We start from the raw sequence: 24,829 nt of genomic DNA on the forward strand, positions 1-24,829 counted from the left end.
CCTGTAAATGCCGTCTGCTACGGTTTAGCAAGATAGCATAGAGAAAGACTGTGCCTTAGAAAACATGGTGCCTCCAGAATGATGAGGGTTAAATCCGAGCTGGGATAGCAGACTTCAGGCCTAGGTTTTACTGCACTATAATAACCTGCCCATACACATAATGTGCCAATCTAAGCAACAATACAGCTGGTAATACACATATGCTGTGCCAGCCAATACAATAACACTGCTATGTAAAGAAATGTATGTCCTATAGAGTCCACTGGGGTTTCCAATATAAATTAATAGAAAATATCTCTGAATGATTAAAAGAAAATAATCTTTTGGTAATAGGACTGCCATAATACAAAAGGGGATAGTAGCCCTTTCTATATTCCGAATGCCACAATATATCTGTCTCTTTCCTAGTGACTATAAGAATTTTAGCTCATTGGTGAATTTTATATAGTGACAGTGCCCCCTATAGCTCTTTTTGATTCCCTGTCTGAACATCTGCCTAATGTGTCCAGGGGTGAAATGAAAAAGCCCCTTCTTGTGTGCTGATCCCTTTTAGCAGCCTGCACAATAGCAAGAATGACTCCGCCCCTTGTGTACAAATGGACTTGGTGATAGGCCTGAGCTACTGAGCATGTGCGACCACCAGCATCCGATACAATAGGTGGACATTCTGAGAGGGACAGCAGGGGGTGCCATAACAACATGTAACAGCATTGATTGTAATTTATTTCAACTAAATAAATAATTTTTTGGGTGATCTTAAAGGGAAAATAAAAATGTTTTTTGGGGGAAACCCTTTAAATTCTTTATTGTACTGTCATGCATACTTACAAACACACACACACACACACATATATATATATATATATATATATATATATATATATTAATATATAATGTTTCGTATCAACGTAATGTATTTTTAAATAAAATACAATATTATTATTATTATTATTATTATTATTATTATTAGATGTGTTATTGGAAATTTTGAGCTTTCAGTGATTTTTGGCTCCAGAGTCAGGAAGAAACTAAAAGTGAGGTGTCCAACAACAACAGCAAAGCTCATTGTGCTGCACAATAATTACTTTTTTTTATTTCCGATATAGCTGAATGGTGTGGAGTCCTCTGATGGAAACGAGTTACCCCAGACCCACATTAGCCTTACGGAAACTTAGCTGTGCCAATAGGATTGTATATGGATCTATTTATTTCCGAGCCTGCAGTGTAATTTCCTAAACATGCTGTAGAGGGCAGTGTAACCTCACTGAAGATGGGATGCTGTTACCTGGAATATAGTTTACTGGAGTATAATATTATAAGGAAAACTCCATTAGGAAAACAAAGAGTTCCCTCCACTCCCCTCCATTGGTCAGTCATCAGTCAATATTTCCATAGACATTCACAGCCAGGTAATGGGTCAGGGTATTCTTCTTTTTCTTCTCCCATTGATGCCACTATAGGATGTCAAAAGGTTGGTTAGTCCTGGGATTAAGGCTTGGGCTACATGGTGATATTGGTCGCGAAAGGTATTGTGCAGTCAATGAGCACTATGTAGGGTGCCTGAGTACAGAATGGGTCAGCTATGGATTTACTGCAGAATTGCTAATGCGAATATGTAAATTTAGAGGGGAAATATTATTTTTTATTATTTATTTATATTAAAACATTTTTTTTAATTATGTTTATTTCATGTTCAAGCCAGAAATTGCAACATTTCAACTCCCTCTAAGAGCATGAGAAAGGTTCCTAGAGGGAGTTGAACCGTCACAGTTTTTGGCTTGAACATGAAATAAACTTCACAGTTTGATTTTCACAATGATTGGTAGCGCCGTGTAATTCTTCACTCCATTCTTCAAGAGGAGAATGGAGTTAAGTCTCCACAGTGCTGGCACCCGAATACTACAGCTGTGGACTTTTATTGTGAATTTGCGTATAGATATGAAATAGATAGATAGATAGATAGATAGGAGATAGATAGATAGATAGATAGATAGATAGATAGATAGATAGATAGAAGATAGATAGATAGATAGATAGATAGATAGATAGATAGATAGGAGATAGATAGATAGATAGATAGATAGATAGATAGATAGATAGATAGAAGATAGATAGATAGATAGATAGATAGATAGGAGATAGGTAGATAGATAGATAGATAGATAGATAGATAGATTGATAGATAGATAGATAGATAGAAGATAGATAGATAGATAGATAGATAGATAGATAGATAGAAGATAGATAGATAGATAGATAGATAGGAGATAGATAGATAGATAGATAGATAGATAGATAGATAGATAGATAGATAGGAGATAGATAGATAGATAGATAGATGCCATAAAGTAGTAGTAGTTACACCGTTCATTCACTCAGAATACCATGTGACCTTAGCTGATTCATAATATAGAGGTGATCTGCTGATTAATAATAGTAGTAGGTGTGTAGACATAGGTAAACATATCACATGTCTGGAAGGATAGCTCAGACGCTCTATAAACACAGATGCAATCCTACATGATAGGACGTGCTGCCTACACACTATGGTAAAAGCCATTTATTAGGCGTAACCAATATTTACCTAACTGTCAGCATTCCTAGGGAGATACAGGGACTGAACCGCTGATCGGACCAATCTCGTGTACCCATAGGGGGCGCCGAGGTTGTGGCCACAGCTAGTTCTAAAGGGAAGTGCTACCTACATAACAGCAAAACTATGTCATTATGCTATATGAAGGTATAGTGTTATAGAAGAATGCTCCTGTTATATCAGCTACCTCATGTATGCAGTGCCACCTATCTTATATCAACTACCTCATGTATTTAGTGCCACCTCTCTTATATCAGCTACCTCATGTATGCAGGGCCACCTATCTTATATCAGCTTCTTCATGTATGCAGTGCCACCTATGTTATTTCAGCTACCTCATGTATGCAGTGCCACCTATATTATATCATCTACCTCATGTATGCAGTGCCACCTATATCATATCATCTACCTCATGTATGCAGTGCCACCTATCTTATATCAGCTACCTCATGTATACAGTGCCACCTATCTTATATCAGCTTCTTCATGTATGCAGTGCCACCTATCTTATATCAGCTACCTCATGTATGCAGTGCCACCTATCTTATATCAGCTACCTCATGTATACAGTGCCACCTATCTTATATCAGCTTCTTCATGTATGCAGTGCCACCTATCTTATATCAGCTACCTCATGTATGCAGTGCCACCTATCTTATATCAGCTTCTTCATGTATGCAGTGCCACCTATCTTATATCAGCTTCTTCATGTATGCAGTGCCACCTATGTTATTTCAGCTACCTCATGTATGCAGTGCCACCTATATCATATCATCTACCTCATGTATGCAGTGCCACCTATCTTATATCAGCTACCTCATGTATGCAGGGCCACCTATCTTATATCAGCTACCTCATGTATGCAGTGCCACCTATCTTATATCAGCTACCTCATGTATGCAGTGCCACCTATCTTATATCAGCTTCTTCATGTATGCAGTGCCACCTATCTTATATCAGCTACCTCATGTATGCAGTGCCACCTATCTTATATCAGCTTCTTCATTGTATGCAGGGCCACCTATCTTATATCAGCTTCTTCATGTATGCAGGACCACCTATCTTATATCAGCTACCTCATGTATGCAGTGCCATCTATCTTATATCAGCTACCTCATTTACGCAGTGCCACCTATCTTATATCAGCTACCTCATGTATGCAGTGCCACCTATCTTATATCAGCTACCTCATGTATGCAGGGCCACCTATCTTATATCAGCTTCTTCATGTACACAATGCCAGCTACCTTAGCCATCATCTACCATGAGCTCTTCGGTCACGACCATCCAATTGACGTAGTGATCTTGACAGTGCCTGTACTCAGGATATGACTGATAGGACCGCAGTCTACAATAATAAAGACATCTGTGCTCAGAAAATGAGATCATCCCGAATGCCGGAGCCCACAGGGTGCACCATATGTCCCCTTTCCCAGTTTTTGGACTATAATGCACACCTTGCAGGAGAGGTGAGAACAGACATATTACATGGACTATGTCAGGGTGTTGACTAATGGATGGTGTGTGTTCTGAGATATGTTATCAGCAGGGATAATAAACGTTATCTGGATGGTAACACGTTAACCTTTCATCGTAGCGAACAAAAAGCTGCGCTGAGCAAAAACCACACATGAAAGTCTGCTTTATCCCTATGAAATACTTATTTACTAGGAGCAGCCCTGAAGAAAGTCAAATACCCATCTCAAGCAAACCTGTATAATAACTTGTTGTGCTGTCCTGTCTCTGCTGCTCCAGTGTTGTAGTGTCCCATCCCCCTTATATAAGTGACATGGTGTTCTGTCTATGGTGCTCCAGGGGTGTAGTGTACCATCCCCGATGTATAAGTGACATGGAGCTCTGTCCCTGCTGCTACAGTGGTGTAGTGTCCCATCCCCCATGTATAAGTGGTGTGGTGTTCTGTCCATGGTGCTCCAGTGTCCCATCCCCCATGTATAAGTGGTGTGGTGTTCTGTCCATGGTGCTCCAGTGGTGTAGTGTCCCATCCCCGATGTATAGGTGGTGTGGTGTTCTGTCCATGGTGCTCCAGTGGTGTAATGTCCCATCCCCGATGTATAGGTGGTGTGGTGTTCTGTCCATGGTGCTCCAGTGTTCCATCCCCGATGTATCGGTGGTGTGGTGTTCTGTCCATGGTGCTCCAGTGGTGTAGTGTCCCATCCCCGATGTATAGGTGGTGTGGTGTTCTGTCCATGGTGCTCCAGTGGTGTAGTGTCCCATCCCCGATGTATAGGTGGTGTGGTGTTCTGTCCATGGTGCTCCAGTGGTGTAATGTCCCATCCCCGATGTATAGGTGGTGTGGTGTTCTGTCCATGGTGCTCCAGTGTTCCATCCCCGATGTATAGGTGGTGTGGTGTTCTGTCCATGGTGCTCCAGTGTTCCATCCCCGATGTATCGGTGGTGTGGTGTTCTGTCCATGGTGCTCCAGTGGTGTAGTGTCCCATCCCCGATGTATAGGTGGTGTGGTGTTCTGTCCATGGTGCTCCAGTGGTGTAGTGTCCCATCCCCGATGTATAGGTGGTGTGGTGTTCTGTCCATGGTGCTCCAGTGGTGTTATGTCCCATCCCCGATGTATAGGTGGTGTGGTGTTCTGTTCATGGTGCTCCAGTGGTGTAATGTCCCATCGTCGATGTATAAGTGGTGTGGTATCTTGTCCATTATGTTCCAGCGTTGTAGTCTTCTATCCCTGGTTGTAAAAGTGGTGGGGGAATCTATCCAAGGTGTTCCAGTGCTGTGATCTCCCATCTGTGGTGATAAAGTAGCGCATTTTTTTTTTAATGAAGGGGACCATCTACTATAGGGAGACTACTCAGGGGGCCATCTACTATAGGGAGACTACTCAGGGTGCCATCTACTATAGGGGCACTACAGAGTGGGCCATCTACCATAGGGGGACTACAAAGGGGTCATCAGCTATAGGGGGACTAAAAAGAGAGCCATCTACTATAGGGGGATGCACAGAAGGGGCCATCTACTATAGGGAAACTAAACAGGGGGTCATCTACTATAGGGGGCCTACACAGGGCACCGTCTTCTATAGGGGGACAACACCATAGGCCATCTAGTATAGGAGGGACTACACAGGGGGCCATCTACTATAGGGGGACTGAACAGGGAGCCATCTACTATAGGGGGACCACAGAGGGGGCCATCTACTATAGAAGGGACTACACAAGGTTTGTCTACTATTGGGGGGGACCTACACAGGGGGCCATCTATTATAGGGAGACTACACAGGGGGTCATCTACTATAGGGGGCTACACAGGGCACCATCTTCTATAGGGGGACTACACAGGGGGCCATCTACTATAGGGAGACTACACAGAGGGGGCCACCTACTATATAGGGGATGCACAGAAGACGCCATATACTATATAGGAGGACTACACAGTGGGATGTTATTTGAAGAAAAAATGACTTTTTTTTCAGGTCGCAGGGTGGTCAAAGAGGCGGGGCTTGGCCTGCAATGCTTTTCTGAGCTTCCTCCCGCCTCTCTTCATTTTAGTAATAAGAATCTTGAATCTTGCGCCATTGCTGGTAAGTCTGCACAGTCTTGAGCTCATTGCTCTAGGGTCCTGCATCAGTGACCTGTGGGGCGGGGGGCATGGGGGTTGTTGGGGGCTCAGGGTGGGTGGACAGCCCAGGGCTCAGGGTACATTTAATTGACTACTGGGGATATGGCTGAAAGACATATAGACACGTAGAGAGGCTGCTCTAGTAAGTGTTATGTTGTCTCACAGCAACCCTGCTCACTATTTCTTAGATATAAGGGGGTCTAATAGATACCTTAGGGGTCAGTCATGTTTAAATATTCAGTCCTAGAATAAGATGGATTGAAAAAAACAATATTAACTTTATAGTAACTGGAAATTCTGCATAGACTGGTCTGGATATCCTATGTAAGAGCAGGCGTGATAAGGGAGAGGCATGGAAAGTGCTTCCAGTGACATCATACATGTCCCTATTAAAGATATATCACAACCTCCCATATTGTGTCTGACACCAGACCGGCCCAGTTTCATCAAATATCCCTTCTGCTGCGGGAGAAGAAGGAATAGACGTGTTTCGTAAACCTAACGTAATTTCATTAGAAGAGGCAATGTCTAGACCGAGAGACACGTCTTACTAGAATTTATTTCCAGTCTTGTTTCCTGATGACAACGTAACATTACAGGAGAAATGATGATGGCAATAAAAATAATTACAACAAAAATATTATTATTATTATTATTAATAATAATAATAATAATAATAATAATAATAATAATAATAATAATAATAACAATAATAAAAATAATAAGAACAATCATAATAATAATAATAATAATAATAATAATAATAATAATAATAAAAAGAAGTATTATTGACTTCAATGCAATGAATCTTTTGTATTAATTAAGGCCGTTGTTGCAAATCGGCAACAACGGCCGTGATTAATAGAAAAGATATGTTGTGTGAACATGGTTGGATATGGGATCACCTTAAGCCTCTATTCCACGGGCCGACAGTGAGGAGCAAACGCTATTAACGTTCGCTATTAGCTCTCGTTTGCTCCTCGTTTCCCGCTCTGTGCCACCGATATTACACACGGCAGCAGCGAGCGAGTAAGTGCGGGAGGAGCCGCGGGCAGCTGCGGGGGTGGGCTGCCCGGGTGATCGCTAGATCGTCCGGGCAGCCCATAGAGGGTAGTGGCAGATCGCTGCTATCCTGGTTGTTTGTCTTTCAACATGTTTGAAAGACAAACGAAGCAACGATCATTAGACATGAACGATGTCGGCTGATCGTTGCTCTCTACTTCACAGGACGATTATCGGCCGTAACGGCCAAATACGGACGATAATCGTTTCGTGGAATAGGGCCTTTAGAACTGTAAGAATTTAGCAGTCACTGCACCCCTAACAGGGTTTTCACAAGATTATGTCTATACCTTATGCACACAATCGGTGTTAAGTGTCATATTGGTGGGGGATGGACCACTGGAACCTTCACCTATCACAAGAAGAGAGGACCCAGTCTCCCTGTTTGAATAAAACAGTATTGTGCTTTTTGCACGAGGAGACGTGTGGCCAACAAATGATGATTTTTTTTTTTACACTCCGTGTAAGAGGGCCGGTAGCCACTATACGTATATAAGTCACAGTGCCCCTATATTCATGAAGCTCGCCTCTCCTTTCTACAGATCCTAACCTGTGCTGACATGGAGTGACCTCTCTGCCGCTTGTCTTGAATTCTTTAAGGTTCTCTTTTTCTTACAGTCTATTCATTGATGATTTATTCTTTTTATTTAATTTGACTGACATCCAACCGCGCTAATTGTTCTTCATTATTTTCACACCTTTAACATTAAGGCAGCTATATAGCGGTTAATAGTGACCTCCGCCACGCATGGATTCACATTGTAAAATGCCAGGATTTTATTCTCCCTCTAAATAGAAAAGCTTTTGGGATATTTGTTTGAAAATGACTTTTCTGCTCTGGTTAGTGTGAATGTGCGTGTATTATTGTAGCGCTGTGTTTGGTTAGTGTGTTGTGTGCATCACTCAGTATACATCAGTGTGTTTGCAGATTCAGTGTATTGCATGGGGCCCATCAGCGTCAATTTATTTAATTAAATTTTTTTTTTTACATTTTAAACCTTGATGCAGCAGGAAAGCTTAGGATTTGTGGGAATTGTATAGATGTTAAGTAAGCTGCGCAAAAATTTTGAAAGACATATACTAAAGACTTTATATAGCTCCATGGCTTATTAAAGGGGTACTCTGGAAAAAATTTGTTTCATATCAATTGGTGTCAGAGAGTTATACAGACTTCTATTTCAAAATCTCAAGTCTTCCATTACTTATCAACTGCTGTATGTCCTGCAGGAAGTGGTGTGACACAGTGCTCTCTGCTGCCACCTCTGTCCATGTCAGGAACTGTCCAGAGCAGGAGAGGTTTTTTATGGGGATTTACTACTGCTCTGGACAGTTCCTGTCATGGACAGAGGCGGCAGCAGAGAGCACTGTTTCAGACATCACTTCCTGCAGGGCATACAACAGCTGATATGACGCCTTGGGTGCTTATGACCCTAATGCAGGTTCACCGGTTGTCCTTCCATGGATCACTTTCGGCAGACACTAACCACTACATACTGGGAACACTCCACAAGACCGGCTTAGAGATACTCTGACCTGGTCATCTAGCCATCACAATGTGACCCTTATCAAAGTCCTTCAGATCTTGCCCATTTTTTCTGCTTCCGACACATCAACCTCAGGAAGTGACTGGGCCTCATGGCTGGCTCTTTGGGAGCATAGTGTATGAATTAGCCCATAAAGGAACTCTATGTCTATCACTATATTATGGGTAGAAAAAAGTCTTTTAGACAGCACTTTTGTGTCTAGGGTGGTGTTCACAGTAAGAAAAAATCCAACGATATTATAAAAGTTCAATCTCGGCACTCACCAAAATGCTACATAATTTTTATTGTAGAAAAAAGTCCATCATAAAATACAACAGCAACAGGATGTTGAGGAAGGCTTGACGCCAAAACGTCCTGTTGCCGTTGTATTTTGTGATGGACTTTTTTCTACAATAAAAATTATGAAGCATTATGGTGAGTGCCGAGATTGTCACTATACTACAGCCGAATGATGGATCCTGTTTAGAGATGAGCGAACCTCGAGCATGCTCCAGTCGATCCGAACCCGAACTTTCGGCATTTGATTAGCGGGGGCTGCTGAAGTTGGATAAAGCCCTAAGGCTATGTGGAAAACATGGATATAGTCATTGGCTGTATCCATGTTTTCCAGACAACCTTAGAGCTTTATTCAACTTCAGCAGCCCCCGCTAATCAAATACTGAACGTTCGGGTTCGGATGGACTCGAACCCGAACCCGGTTCGCTCATCTCTAATCCTGTTATGGGGTTTCCAAATCTGGAGTATTAAGGCCCTACCCGGAACGATAATCAGTCAAATCAGGCCAACGCAGCCGATTATTGCTCAGTGTAATAGAGAGAACTATCAGCTGATGAAACGATCATCGGCTGATCGTTTCTTTAGGTCCAAACCTAAAATCATCGGACGTCAGACGCGCATAGCTACATGTAATAGTGATGTGCGACTGACAGCTAGTGATTGTAGTATAAAATAATAAAGTATTACCTAACCTTACCATGTTCCCGGGCATCCTTGGGCCTTCCCCATTCAGAGGCCTTCCCTTGGTCCCTGCAGCTCCGCCTTCTGTTCCGTTCTCTGCACTGACAGGCCACGGCCGCTCAGCCAATCACTGGCCGAGACAGGCCGCGACCAGTGATTGGCTGAGCAGCCGCGGCCTGTCAGTGCAGAGACCGGAACAGAAGGCAGAGCTGCAGAGACCGGGGAAGGCCCGAGGACACGGAGGAAAGTGGTAAGTCAATGCTTTATTATTTTACACTAAAGGCGAATTGCTAATGATGTCCATGCAGCCCTTGCTGCCTGATAGTTTGTCTGGGTAATTGCTCAGTAAATGAGCACCAATCTAGCAGATCAGCGCTCGTTTACAGGTTATAGTCGGGCCGTTTAATAGAACCCTTACAATGGGCTAAAGACTGCAGTTTGCACTGTGATCGGGCCATTAATTGTGGCTAGGAGTGTTTTAAGGCACTGGATGTGACTATTAAGCATGCAAACCAATATGTTGGAGCATGACCACAAAATCCAAGGCATCCCGGTCTTCTCATTAATAATTTATTTTTTTCTTGCATCAAGCACACAGCACATTTCCTATTAATCAATGTTATCAATGTTGAGTCGAAAAACAATCTAATTAGGAAATTGCTATTTAGACTCCTATGTGTGGATATTAGATACAGCTGTATTATCTGCATAAAGATTACCCAGGATTGCGGTGTCATTTATTCAGTGTCACTGTTGTTTTTATGGTGTGCATTGGTTGGCATGTGGCTGATGTTTGTCATTGCTGACAAGGACCAGTGACCCTGCATTAAATTACAGATATTAACTCAGAGGAATCAGAAATCATTAACTTTTTTGGGGTGGAATGTGTGCGCCATGGTTTACTATTATGTCGTGGACCACCACATTGACATGTCAGGAGAGATATACATAATGCAATAGTATTTCATTGGTATAAATCAGTGTTTGTTATCAGTGCAACGTCCATGTAGGCCTATCACTGTCACTATTGAAATAAGTAAAGAGCTATTGACGGCTACAGTTGAACGCTATTGAGATTCATCAGATAATGATGATATTCCGATTTATACTTCTGCCAGGCCCATTAATTTTAATGGACTGGCCGTAGACTAATATGGTATATTAAAATATATATATATATATATATATATATATATATATATATATATATATATAGTGGTCCAAAAGTAGGTGGACAGTAGAGTTTTGAAGGGCAAGATTTATCATGGTGTAAAGTGAAACTGGCTCAGTTGCCCCTAGCAACCAATCAGATTCCACCTTTCATTCCTCGCAGACTCTTTGGAAAATGAAAGGTGGAATCTGATTGGTTGCTAGGGGTAACTGAGCCACAGATCCACCTACTTTTGGACAACCCTGTGTGTATATATATATATATATATATATTTATATTAGTCTAGTAGTGAGTACATTTTTGTATACACTATTCTCCACTAGATGTTCAGTCCATTGATATGAGTTTACCTTGCATGGGTAAGTCGCAGTATGCATCAGTATACTGTTTTGCCAATATGCCAACTTATAACCCTACATTATAGGTGTGAACATAGCCTTGATGTAGATCAAGCTTACTGCAAAAAATAATAATAAGGTATCCAACTGTATACCAAAAGAACAGTCTCTCTGCATACACCTATGCCATAGAAACTTAATGATATTGTACAATAGATGTCTGGATATTTTCTATACGGCAAAACACTGACAGTCTTTCTTATCCTGAGTTCCTAAGTTACTTTGTTTTTGATATGTGCAGTTTAAAGGGGCACTCTCAAGCCACCCCCTTCCCCCCACCACACACACGCACACACAGTAAGTATTCCATTTTCCCACAGCGCCACCCCAGGGGAAATTAAGCATTACACGGTGTCCACTGAAATCAGTAGGTTGTCTGTGTAATACAGGACAGGACGGGGTCCTCCAGAGTGAGAGACACTCTTTGTAGCCACTAAATTCTAAATAAGCTCAAAAGTCTGTGCTGGTCTAACAAAACAAATTCTGTCTGTACAAAATAATACCCTTAACTATTACTGGAGTCAGAAATCATTAATGCTAGAATCAGAATTGTGTACACGGCCATTAGGATGAAGAAACGACATCCATGACCTCTATGTAAATACCTTGTCCTCAGCCTCTCGGACAATAAAGGTGAGATTACTTAGGTAGCTTTGTCTGAACCTTTGTGTCACCTCCAGACCTTGGCTTTATCTTGGTTTGTGAAATACCTTCATAAAGCTGAACATATTCCCTTTCATCCTGACAGATATATAGCATTGACTCACCAAACACACAAACACAAGATAAATAACTGCTGGGATTTAAAGGGGGTTTCCGTTCTCATGAACCTCCAATATATTAGTATCTTGCAAGTTCCTGTATGTATTGTCTCCTCGTATACAGTAGGTCTTTCTACTTTCCAACCAGAGCTTTGACTTGCAGCCAGTATATGAAAGTGTTGCAACCCAGAACAAGAAAATGTCACCATTACATACAGAAAATCTAGTATGCAAGAGATAAATCTCCTGTAAAAGGTGGAAACTTCCTTTAAACTCTGTATGAACTAAGCTTCCCCATACAAGACCTTATGGACAGTTTCCAGTCTATTCCTTTCTATCTTTCTCTTTCTCCATCTGTTTACCAATACATTGTCTGTGACACCGCTGTGCCCTGCCAGAAGTCTTGTCCCAGCATCTACTAGGCTTCAGACCGCCCTGTTCAACATGGGAGTGGGGCTAGGTGAGTATTTTATATATATATATATATATATATATATATATATATATATATATATATTTATTTATTTATTTTTTTTTTATTTTTTATTTTTTTTTTGGGGGGGGGGGGGGGGGGGGTATTATCACTGAGTGTAGGCTACTAAAAGGACATCTTTACCAAACAGGGACTTTAAGTGGAGGCACTAAGGAGGCATCAATACTAAGTGGGGCAAAGAGTTGGCGTGAGTACTGGGTAGGGAGCATTAAGATGTACTAGTACTGAGTAGTGGGGCAGTAAAGGACTTAAGTACAAAGTCATGTGAAACTATCAATACTTGGGGCCTAAGGAGCATCAGTACTAAGGAGGGGGGCACTGTGGGGACATTAATACTGAGTGGGGTTCAGTATAGGGGGACAAAAGAGTTCTAAATTTAAAGAGGTAAGGAAGTGGTATTATTAGTAAGTAAGGGAATTATTACTGAGTTTAGGTACTAAGGGATCACCAAAGGGCATTTTTTCTGACTCAGGGGTATTAAAGGATATTATTGCAGATTGAAGACACTAAAGGGGCATTATTGCTAAGTGTATGCACTAAAGGGGCCTTATTATTGAGGGGAGTCACTAAGGGGCATTAATAGTGAGTGGGGCTCAAAGGAAGGCACTAGAACCATTAGTTAAGTGTTAAGGCAAGTACTATAGTGTAGAGGCCACAGATGATTTGAGGCCAGAAGAAATTGTCATGGAAGTCTGGGCCAGACGGAGAAGAAGAGGAAAAGTGACTCCAGTCAGAGAAGATGCCCCCTGTGAATCACTGGATGTAACTGTAATCACTTATAAGGTCTATAGCATGTTTACAGCCTGCATAGCGCCACTGTAGTGCGGGTATAAAACTGCTATATGGTCATGTTCTGCTATATTCATATCACACGATGCGGTGTTGGTATGGTATGCTCTGGATAATCTCAATCAGCAGTAGACATTGGTTACTGGTCAATGGGGTAATAAATGCTTTGTTCTCACTTCCTGTACGATGAAAGATCAAGTCTATGGATACCAGGTATATCATTCCATTAGGAAGGTTCCTCAAGAGGAACAAGGTGGCCCTTGGATTGTACACATTCATCATATGCCACGATAAGACCTCTCAGTTGAGCGTGTCTGCATTGTGTAGCTTCACCTGTGTTTGTCCTTCTGCCAGTCACCTTAGAAAACATGTGTGTACATATAAAGCGGCTGCCATGGAAAGAGCAGGAACACCTGGAGCCGCATTCACACACTAATTTCATCTTGTACAGTTACTTTTTTCCTTTAATGAAAGATCTATTCTTCCGATAGTCTTGTTTGCATCTCGGCATTGCCAAAAAGTGAAGACTTTTTTCGAGTTATTTATGGACCGAACAGCTCGTGAGAAGCTGCCATGACCCACCTTAGTGTACACACTCATGGGGCCTTTTGTTTCCTTTAACATGTTACAGCAATATACATATCTTGAGCGCTACGCGAGGAGCCACACGAGATTTCCATCAATTTAGTCAACCTGTCACTGATTATATAAGGGAGATGAATGCCGAGGTCGGAGTTTACACACGAAAAGAAAATGCATGGCTATAATCTGAGCTCACGTTGTGTGTCTACTGTTGCCTCCTGTACATAAAAGCCTCTGGTGTCTTTGAAGCCCCTATAGAACACAGTTAAAAGAGATAGTTACTCTATATACATTCCTTTCGGTTACGTTGTAGGATCAAGGGATTTATGGATTAAGTGCCTGTTTTTACATTTTTTTGCAAATCTTTTCCCATTACATATTAACTTTATTTATGTGCTGTTGGCTTGCACTAGATTGATTCTGATCCCCTTGAAGATCAAGAAATTTTTGGTTGTAAGTTTTTGATAATTCCTACTAGTTAGGCTAGCCATTTGCCTTTCCCAATCTTAGCCAGGGGCTTCCATAATGGTTTCCCCATGCTTCTTGGGCTGGCATAGCGAGGAGGGGCTGCACAATAGGCGTAGGGGATAATAATTACCTAGAACGCACCACGCAAGTGGCTCAAGTCTGGCTCAATGATGTTTGGGATGCTCTTGATGGTACACTAGGAAGCCAGTGGGTTGATGGCACAGTATTTTCTGTATGGAGTCTTGTCAAGTGGAGGCACAGTCTTAAAAGGGGGTAATCCAGCACTACAAAAACATGGCCACTTTCCCCCTACTGTTGTCTCCAGTTTGGGCGGGGTTTTGAAACTCAGTTCCATTGAAGTAAATGGAGCTTCATTGCAAACCGCACCTGAACTGGAGACAACAGTAGGGGAAAAAGTGGCCATGTTTTTGTAGCGCTGCATAACCCCTTTAATACCAGGATTTGGTTGGAGTTGGAGAAACCCACACACTTAAGTGTGATGGAATCTGGAACTTTTAAGCTCCGCTCTTGCATCAGTTTCATCGCTAGTCCTGAATTTCTCACTCGATGTGAGTACTAGCTGTGTCTCTTAATATTAGAGGTTGTGTTGAGCTCAGTGTTGTGTTTCCTTAGGAAAGTTTTTAACTCAGGATCAGTTGAGTCTGTTTCTAGCTCCTGTAAAGAACTCCGGAAAAAAAAAACTTCCTAGTCCCTCCTGAGAGCAAGTTCAAGAGAAAAAATTAGCAGAAGAACAAGTTATACAGCTTGTGCGAAGAAGGTGGGCAAGAGTTCCATAGCATGACCCTGGGACCTTGTTGGGCTTCATGCTGGTCCTTGAATAAAATGGTCTCCAAGCTAAAAACAAAAAAACAAAAACTTGACTCAGAAGTTGGGAATCACAGCATTAGTTAAAGTAGAGAACCAAGTTAAGTCCCTTTTACACAAATTGATTAGCGGCCGTATTCGGTCGATATCACCCATTACAGCCGAAAACCGCTTCTTGTAATAAAAGACAACGATCGGCTGATGGTTGTCTTGAACATATGGAAACATCAACGATCTAGATAGCAGTGATTTGCTGCCATCGCTCTGTATAATATGATTAGCGGTAGCAGACTGCCGCTATCTTCTATGGGCTTCTGAGCACCCCCGCAGCTCCCTGTGTCACTGCCCCCCAACCCCCCACACTTAATGTAATAGCACTGTCAGCAAGCGGGGAACAAGGAGCAACCAAGCACTGAACTGACAGGTTGGCGCTCACTTGCTCCTTCTAATCGCCCTGTATAATAGGGGCTTTAGAGTCAACTTGTTAGACTCCCCTAATTGACAACTCCTCTCTGAAGAGAATCTTGGTTAAGAGCTAAGTCCTTCATCTCTAGAAGGTTCTCTAGCTAGCTTAGAACACTCACAATTACAATGTAAAAACAGTTCTGATGCGCCCGCATCAGAACTCGGCGGCGCAAAAGATCATCCTTTTGGTACTGCAGTACCGGCCGGGATGATCTTTTTTGAGAACGGCCGGTCACTTACAAGGTCTGAACATGGCCCAAGAATATAAAAACATTTGGAAATCAAGACACAAAACAACTGACGAACAACCAACAGAGATTGCAACCACAAATTAAATGGTCAACCAATCCTGCCATAAATTGTTGGGTTTTAATTTAATTTAATGTAATGCGTATGGCCAGCTTTAGAAAGGCCCATGAAAAGTGCACAATAAATTTCCCTGACCGTTCAGGGAAAGTCAGGAGACCACTGTACACAATAAATGGCCGGAGTTGACCAACACTTGGCCAGCTTAGAAGACAACTCTGGCCAAAATGTATTTTGTCATATGTTATTACATAAGCAAAGTTAGACAAATTCCTAATGTACACTAATTATGGGAAATGGACATATAGTGCTATTCCCCTCAATTTAGTAGATCAGACAGGCTTCAATTTCTCCCAAAAAAAAGTGATGTCACGACTCGGTCTATACCTAAAGGGTCCAGCAGGGGGCGCAGTACATTTAGAAATTACATGTAAAAAATGATGTTATCATACTATATGTGCATTTCCCATAATTAGTGTATATTGCGAATTTGTCTAACTTTGCTTATGTAATAACATATTAAAAAATACATTTGTCCTTTACTTCCCTCATGTAGCTGCCTACAGCCATATCTGCTGTTACTAGAACTTTCCCCTAGCTAGTGATTCAAATGACATTGCCCCGAGGAGCGGACATGTTCTTGGAGAAATGAGATATTATGATTTCCGCTGATATTCCACTAGTTTTAATAGATTTTCTTTTTAGTCACCGATCATTTAATCCATTATACATTATATCTCTTTCTGTATTTATTATAAAGAATGAACTTTCCTCTAATGTATACTGAAATATCCATGAAATTCTAGAATGCAAACTTATTTCACCTTGTGTTCTCGGTCCCCTGCAGGCGGACAGTGCTGACGACAGAGCCACTTTGCTCCATACGCCTCGGAGAAGTTTAAGGCATGTAGCGTTATGTTACCCCATAAAGAGGAGGCGGGAACATGGATATCAGGTTGTTGTAAATTCTCGTTTGTTCTGGTAACATGAATCATGTTGTTCTTTAAAGTTTCTTAGGTTTCTACAAAAATTCTCAGAAACTAATGGTAAAACTTACTTTACTTATTGCCCTACGGCAGCACAACACACGGGATTAAGGCCCCTAAGGTACAATCAAACAGACACAGGTTTATTACCAATAAATTACTTAAGCACTTAAAGGGGAAGTCCGGTGTTTTCTAAAAGGTTGCAGCCTGAAAGGGGGGGGGGGTATTGATTACAAGTAACAACTTACCTCTCCCTGTGCCGACAGGGAGAGGTGGGAGTGGCTGCGGGACGCCTATCGGGGTCCGGCATCTCCAGGGTGTTTACATCACAACCTGGCTAATGATTCAGAAGAAAATCCCGCCACTCACCACTTTCATCATCATGCAATTTTATTCGGTTCCATAAACCACATCAGTGTGAACAGCAGAATGTGGCAGTTGACGAAGGCAAACGGCCAAAAGTGCCCCAAAAAATTGTTTAAAAATTTCATAGAATTTTGATTCAAAATACAAATGAGGGAACATCCCAAAATTCATTTTGGGACAATTGACTCAAATCAGCAGTTGAATTTGATTTCTATTCAATGGCTGGTTTAAATGTGTACAGAGTCAAGGACTCTTGTGAGAAGACAGTGGTCCCCGCTACTGGACATTGAGTGCTGAGGCATACAAGGCATCAGTCAAACCAGGATTGTTGAGAAAAGTTCAAAGTTTAGGGGGAAACATAATTAAGAATCTATCCTTACCTGTCCTTGTCCCCACCTCGTCCCCACTCCTGGACTCCAGCCGGCCTCCTAGTGCTCTCACTCCTGCAGTGTCACAACCTGACTGATGGATGTCCAGCTCATCCAGTCAGTAACTAGGGTGGGACACCTCTGCAGTCACTGATTGGCTGAGTGGGTACTTTCCCCCAGGTTGTGACATACCAGGAAGTGGGGAGAAAATTATATCCGGCAGGGGTCAAGGAGCCTGTTGATTCAGCGCTGTGGGGGTTTGGGGACTGGTAAGTATACATTCTTTATTATGTTATATGAATTATATTTTGTTTTTGGTTTCTGAGTTCTTCTTTAATCGGTTTAGAAGAAACATAGGGGGAGATTTATCAAACATGGTGTAAAGTGAAAATGACTCCTAGAAACCAATCAGATTCCGCTTTTCATTCCTCACAGACTCTTTGGAAAATTAATCTTTCTAGGGACAACTAGGCCAGTTTCACTTCCTTTCTCTCATCTGTCCTTTCCTTTAAAGCCATGTTAATGCGGGAGAAAATGCTCCTACTACTGTAAAAATACAATAAAAAAAAATAAATTAATCAGCACAAAATAATGATAAAAGGTAAAGATTCCAGTCAACTCTGACGCACAAGATTACTGCTTTTAGTGTTGAGTTAAACCTCTCTATGTGATATCTGTCATCTTCACTATACAATGTCTCAGAATTCTGAATTGATTTTTATTTCTCACTGTTTCAACATGATGGACAAGCTGCTTTTTACCTCGGAATTACTAGGTGTACTATAAGAACCATACACCTAATTATACAGATATTAAGTATAAAAGCTCAGCCTGTCCTCAGACCTATCATTACAGAGAAACGCTCTTTTTGAAACCATACACATTTTACCATATATCCATAGTGATTTATGGTCCAACAGTCAAGTATTTTTACCAGGGCAATTTCTATAATAAGAAGAAAACAAGATTGAACCGCATGTATTCCGGTGCATAGAATACCCATTGCCACCTGGAAAGCCCCTGTATATTGAACATATAGTGTGGCCTCATGTACTAATAATAATTTAAAGGGGAAGTATTAGCAGGTTAGACGAATCTAACCTGCTGATATGTCCCTTTTGTGCAGGAGATGCCAAGGATGAAGGTATGTCTCTTATCTTCATCCTCAGCGCTGTTCCAGTGAACTTAGTCGTTTACTCCACATTCTGATAAGATTGCTAGGAGCACTAGCCACCCCAGGGGTGGGCTGGCTGGGGGCGAATCGGCGCTATGGAAGCGGAGCAATGCTCCTAATGGTGCCCCAGTGCTCTTAATAGTCTTACTGGACCGTTGAGCAAACGACCGATTGCACCGGAACGGCGCCGAGGATGAAGGTAAGAAACATGCCTTTATTCCTGGCTTCTCTTGTACAATAAAGAGCAATCAGCAGGATAGATTCTAACCTGCCGACAGTTCCCCTTTAATGGAAGTGGATAGAATAAATTACTATTATAATGCAAGTATTTCATTTTTGGTTTTCTTGTATGAAACAGGCTAATTTTATAAACATGTAATGTCCCACTGCGTAAATTTATTACTACATGGTTGTCAGACACATCACCTCCCCTATATATTGAGCATATAGTGTAGCCTCATGTACTAATAAATAATTTAAAGGGAGTGGATAGAAGAAATTACTATTATAATACAAGTATTTCATCTTTGGTTTTCTTGTTAATTCCACATACGTGCAATGTCCCACTGCGTAAATTTATAGCAATACTTGGTTGTCAGACACATTACCTCTCTAAGATAACTCATCAATGTTAGTGCATTATGTTGGAACCCTGTTCTGTGTCAGAGCATGTGATTCAATAGACACATTCATGGGATGGAAGGCCCTAGAAAAGTAAAGGCGACTTTGGTACTCCAGCTGTTGCACAACTACAACTCCCTTTATACCTGAACAACCAAAGATATGGATTCGGCTGTCCAGGTATGATGGAAATTGTAGTTTTGCAACAGCTGGAGGGCCGAGGTTTGCTATCACTGCCCTAGTAGGTGGGAGGTTCCTGGTCAGTCAACTACTACCCTCTACAGTAGAGTGGAGAAGTCTAAATCAAAGTAGTGAGGAGTCTAGTTCCGAGTAGTGAGGAGTCTAGTTCCGAGTAGTGAGGAGTCTAGTTCCGAGTAGTGAGGAGTCTAGTTCAGAGTAGTGAGGAGTCTAGTTCCGAGTAGTGAGGAGTCTAGTTCCGAGTAGTGAGGAGTCTAGTTCCGAGTAGTGAGGAGTCTAGTTCCGAGTAGTAAGGAGTCTAGTTCAGAGTAGTGAGAGGTCTAATTCAGAGTAGTGAGGAGTCTAGTTCCGAGTAGTAAGGAGACTAGTTCCGATTAGTGAGGAGTTTAGTTCAGTGTACTGAGGAGTCTAGTTCAGAGTAGTGAGGAGTCTAATTCAGAGTAGTGAGGAGTCTAGTTCAGAGTAGTGAGGAGTATAGTTCCGAGTAGTTAGGAGTTTAGTTCAGTGTAGTGAGGAGTCTAGTTCGGTGTAGTGAAGAGTCTAGTTCAGAGTAGTGAGGAGTCTACTTCAGAGTAGTGAGGAGTCTAGTTTAGAGTAGTAAGGAGTCTAGTTCAGAGTAGTGAGGAGTCTAGTTCAGAGAAGTGAGGAGTCTAGTTCAGAGTAGTGAGGAGTCTAGTTCAGAGTAGTGAGGAGTCTGGTTCAGAGTAGTGAGGAGTCTAGTTCAGTGTATTGAAGAGTCTAGTTCAGTGTATTGAAGAGTCTAGTTCAGTGTGGTGTGGAATTAAGCCTGTGGAGTGCTGAGAGATAGGTTTGAACAAATGGCTTGCTACCAAGGCTTCAGTCCAGGCCTAGCTATCAGGGTGGCTGACAGAGCTACAACTGTCTGCTTATCCCACCCAATTGGGAAATGTAGAGTGTCTGTGGAATTACACAAATCAGAAGTTTCTGCTGGGTACCAACCCTGCAACCCTTGAAGGGCAAAAACCTGGGGTTGTGAGTATATTTACTCACTCACAGGAACAGAGATAACCTATGGGCAGCCTACCAATAGGTCTGCTGCCTCAAGATAGCGTTCTATCTGGTTTGTCCAGCCAGGGTCTACCATATATTCTTGTCAATGTGTACATTAGTATACAATTGTGCCCCTAAGATAGTAAACAGGTCTACTAGAATTGTGAGGTTGAATTGTTACGATTAAATTCACACCGGGAACCCTCCCTATTCTTCCAATAATTTTCTATAGGCATTTGCTATGAACAGTTCCTGAAATGGACAAAGGTGGCAGCAGAGAGCACTGTGTCGAACTGGAAAGAATACAGCACTTCCTGTAGCACATACAGAAGCTGATAAGTACTAGAATACTGGATATTTTTAAATAGAAGTAATTTACTAATCTGTATAACTTTCTGACAACAGTTAAATGTTCATTTCTTCCTGATAATAATGAACAATGAGCCCTAACAAATAAATTGGCAGGGAGACAGATTTATATTTTAGTAAAGGAATTTCATATTAAGAGGCTTTGTGACATAAAGCTATAGGACTCCTGAGCTCAGGGCTTATGTAGTGTCTCCCTCTACTATACCACCCATCATGAGTTGTATCCTGGTACTTAAAGTGCCACACACTCTGTTCTTTAATGCCTTAGCGGTGAATGCTCTGTGATCCAGGCTATCACTGTACCAGTATCTCAGCCTGCAATAGGATAGCTCAGTTTAGGCTGCATGGGGATTTGGGGGGAGATTTATCAAACATGGTGTAAAGTGAAACTGGCTCAGTTGCCCCTAGCAACCAATCAGATTCCTCCTTTCATTTTCCAAAGAGTCTGTGTGGAATGAAAAGTGGAATCTGATTGGTTGCTAGGGGCAACTGAGCCAGTTTCACTTTACACCATGTTTGATAAATCTCCCCCTTTGTTTATATTTTTACTACTTTTTTTCACAGCAGTTTTTGTGCCAATATTAGAAGTGGATTCAAATGGAATGGAAAATATAAAGGGAGAACTTGTACTTTTCCTTCCTTTTGGATCCACGTCTGGTTTTGGAACAAAAAACTGCCATGTGAGATTGCAGCCTGTACAGATGGACAGAGGTGGCAGCAGAGAGCATTGTCCCATACTAGATGAATACACTATATCCTGCAGGGCATACATCGGCTGATAAGTACTGGAAAACTTGAGTTGTTTTTTTTTTTTATAGAAATGAATTACAAATTTGTATACATTTCTGGCACCAGTTAATCTGAAATAGTTTACAAAACAAAGACATGTAAAAACTGGTTAAGAAGTCAATTTAGCTTGTCAGCATGTCCAGCATTCAGCTATAGCTCACATCTAGGGATGGTCCGAACCAAGTTCGGTTCGGGTTCGTACGAACCAGAACCCTCGGTAATGATTCCCGCTGTCTGCCCGCTCCGTGGAGCGGGCGGATCCAGCGGGAGGACCGCCTGGAAAACTGGGATACAGCCATAGCCATAGGCTGTATCCCAGTTTTCCAGGCATTCCTCCTGCTGTATCCACCCTCTCCACAGAGCGGGCAGACAGCGGGAATCTGATGCTGAGCGTTAGGGTTCATACCAACCCGAACCTCGGCAGGTTCGGACCATCCCTACTCACATCTACGACCTCAGGAACAGGGCAAAATTGTCCCCGGAAGGATTGGTGTGTACTGCGCTACATTTATTCTGTGTGATAATATACTAGGACTGTGTGCCTGCTCGGCTACAGACTCTCAAGGCTTGCACCCTAGCAGCTAGAACTGCTCCAGGGAGAAAGTCAAATTAACTAATGTCAAGCACAAGATCAATCGCAAAGAGACCAATCACCAGGTCCCCTCGTACACCCTGCTTCTGTGGGTTAGCCTGCTCCTTCCTCTTTATTGGTCAAGATATTACTCTGGTCTCCTTTTTGTGGAAGAACTGGTTGTTTTAGTAAAGACTGTGAGTTATTGCAGTGTCTGGCTTCCTTACTGCACCTGAACGCCCAGGGCACCCCAAGTGTCATCAGCCTAAACGTTTTACAAGATGTAGCCTGAGGGAACTACAAGTACCACAATCTCCCGTGCAGCCTGTCCTTTCATTTTCCAGACAGTCCTTTATGATCAGTGTGACAGAGACCATGACCTGTATGTGGACCGCAAGACCCAACCATCCCACAGGAAGCCGCTATCTGTGCTTCCGCTGAGCTAGACTCCTCACTAGGCCTCAGTGCAGCCTCTTACACTCCATCGGCCGTTGTAGGGCCGGCCATAGAATTTTGTCAAGCCCACTGGCACGATGGCCAATGTGAGACTTTGCTGCGCCGCATCTCCCAGTCTCTCCATGCCTCCCAGCCCACTGGTGTACATCACAACAGCTGCTTGTTCTGCAATCACTCAGCAGGCCTCTATGGCGCTGTACATTTGTTACTTCATACTCTGCCCTCCGGCACCAAATTCTCCCTATTGATCTCTTCTTCTGTCCGCTCCTCTCAGTATTACACCACAATACTTGTCAGCACCGCTCCCACACTCAGCCTCTGTTAGTCATGTGAGAATATTCTTTCAATAAAACTGCATACCAATATCAGGGAACAAAATACCTATACTCACTATTAGGATAAACGAGTCTGATCTTTCGCCATTATATTACCGGTGGCTGAAGAAGTTGGATGCAGTCCTAAGTCGCTGGGAGATGTAGTCCTGTATATTACCCCACACACCATGCTGGGAGATTAGTCCTGTATATTACCACACACTATGATGGGAGATGTAGTCCTGTATATTACCACACCATGCTGGGAGATGTAGTCCTGTATATTACCACACACCATGCTGGGAGATGTAGTCCTGTATATTACCCCACACACCATGCTGGGAGATGTAGTCCTGTATATTACCCCACACACTATGCTGGGAGATGTAGTCCTGTATATTACCACACACACCATGCTCTGAGATGTTGTTCTGTATATTACCACACACACCATGCTGGGAGATGTAGTTTTGTATATTACCACACACACTATGCTGGGAGATGTAGTCCTGTATATTACCCCACACACCATGCTGGGAGATGTAGTCCTGTATATTACCAAACACACCATGCTGGGAGATGTAGTCCTGTATATTACCCCACACACCATGCTGGGAGATGTAGTCCTGTATATTACCACACACACCATGCTGGGAGATGTAGTCCTGTATATTACCACACACCATGTTGGGAGATGTAGTCCTGTATATTACCACACACACCATGCTGGGAGATGTAGTCTTGTATATTACCACACACACTATGCTGGGAGATGTAGTCCTGTATATTACCACACACCATGCTGGGAGATGTAGTCCTGTATATTACCCCACACACCATGCTGGGAGATGTAGTCCTGTATATTACTCCACACACCATGCTCTGAGATGTTGTCCTGTATATTACCCCACACACCATTCTGGGAGATGTAGTCCTGTATATTACCCCACACACCATGCTCTGAGATGTTGTCCTGTATATTACCACACACACCATGCTGGGAGATGTAGTCCTGTATATTACCACACACACCATGCTGGGAGTTGTAGTCCTGTATATTACCACACACCATGCTGAGAGATGTAGTCCTGTATATTACCACACACAGCCTGCTGGGATATGTAGTCCTGCATATTACCACACACCATGCTGGGAGTTGTAGTCCTGTATATTACCACACACCATGCTGGGAGATGTAGTCTTGCATATTACCACACAGCATGATGGGAGATGTAGTTCTACTGTGCCACTGCCTCCCCCCTCCTATACTATATCAACCTCTAATCCGTTGCAGAACTTCAACCCCCACTATGAACCGTCAATAGGGCATGATGGGGGTTGTAGTTCAGCGACTTGAATGTCCATCTGCAAAACTACAACTCCCATCATGAACAGTTAGAAGGACTTAGTGGGGGTTGTAGTTCTCTGGGGGTAATCTCACCTGTCCTGGCTCCTGCTCTGTCCTCTGGTCCTGTGTGGCTTGTGTGCCTGCCTTCCTCTTCTCTCTGGGCAGTGATGGTGATGAGGGTGTTGGTTGTTCTTTACCACTGAGGTAGGGGACACTATATAGGGGGCTGCTGGGGACACTATATGGGGGGCTG

At 42.5% G+C, this 24,829-nt stretch overlaps 1 long non-coding RNA gene across 1 annotated transcript; it reads left to right on the plus strand.

Moving 5' to 3' along the window:
• The first annotated feature begins 9,940 nt into the window (after positions 1 to 9,940).
• LOC138772853 (uncharacterized) lies at positions 9,941 to 21,169 on the plus strand. Its single transcript, XR_011359836.1, has 3 exons — positions 9,941 to 9,997; positions 16,853 to 16,960; positions 20,962 to 21,169. It is a non-coding gene; the product is annotated as an uncharacterized lncRNA (long non-coding RNA).
• The last annotated feature ends 3,660 nt before the right edge of the window (positions 21,170 to 24,829 follow it).

This window comes from Dendropsophus ebraccatus, chromosome 1, assembly GCF_027789765.1.
Source record: "Dendropsophus ebraccatus isolate aDenEbr1 chromosome 1, aDenEbr1.pat, whole genome shotgun sequence".
Taxonomy (NCBI): Eukaryota; Metazoa; Chordata; class Amphibia; order Anura; family Hylidae; genus Dendropsophus; species Dendropsophus ebraccatus.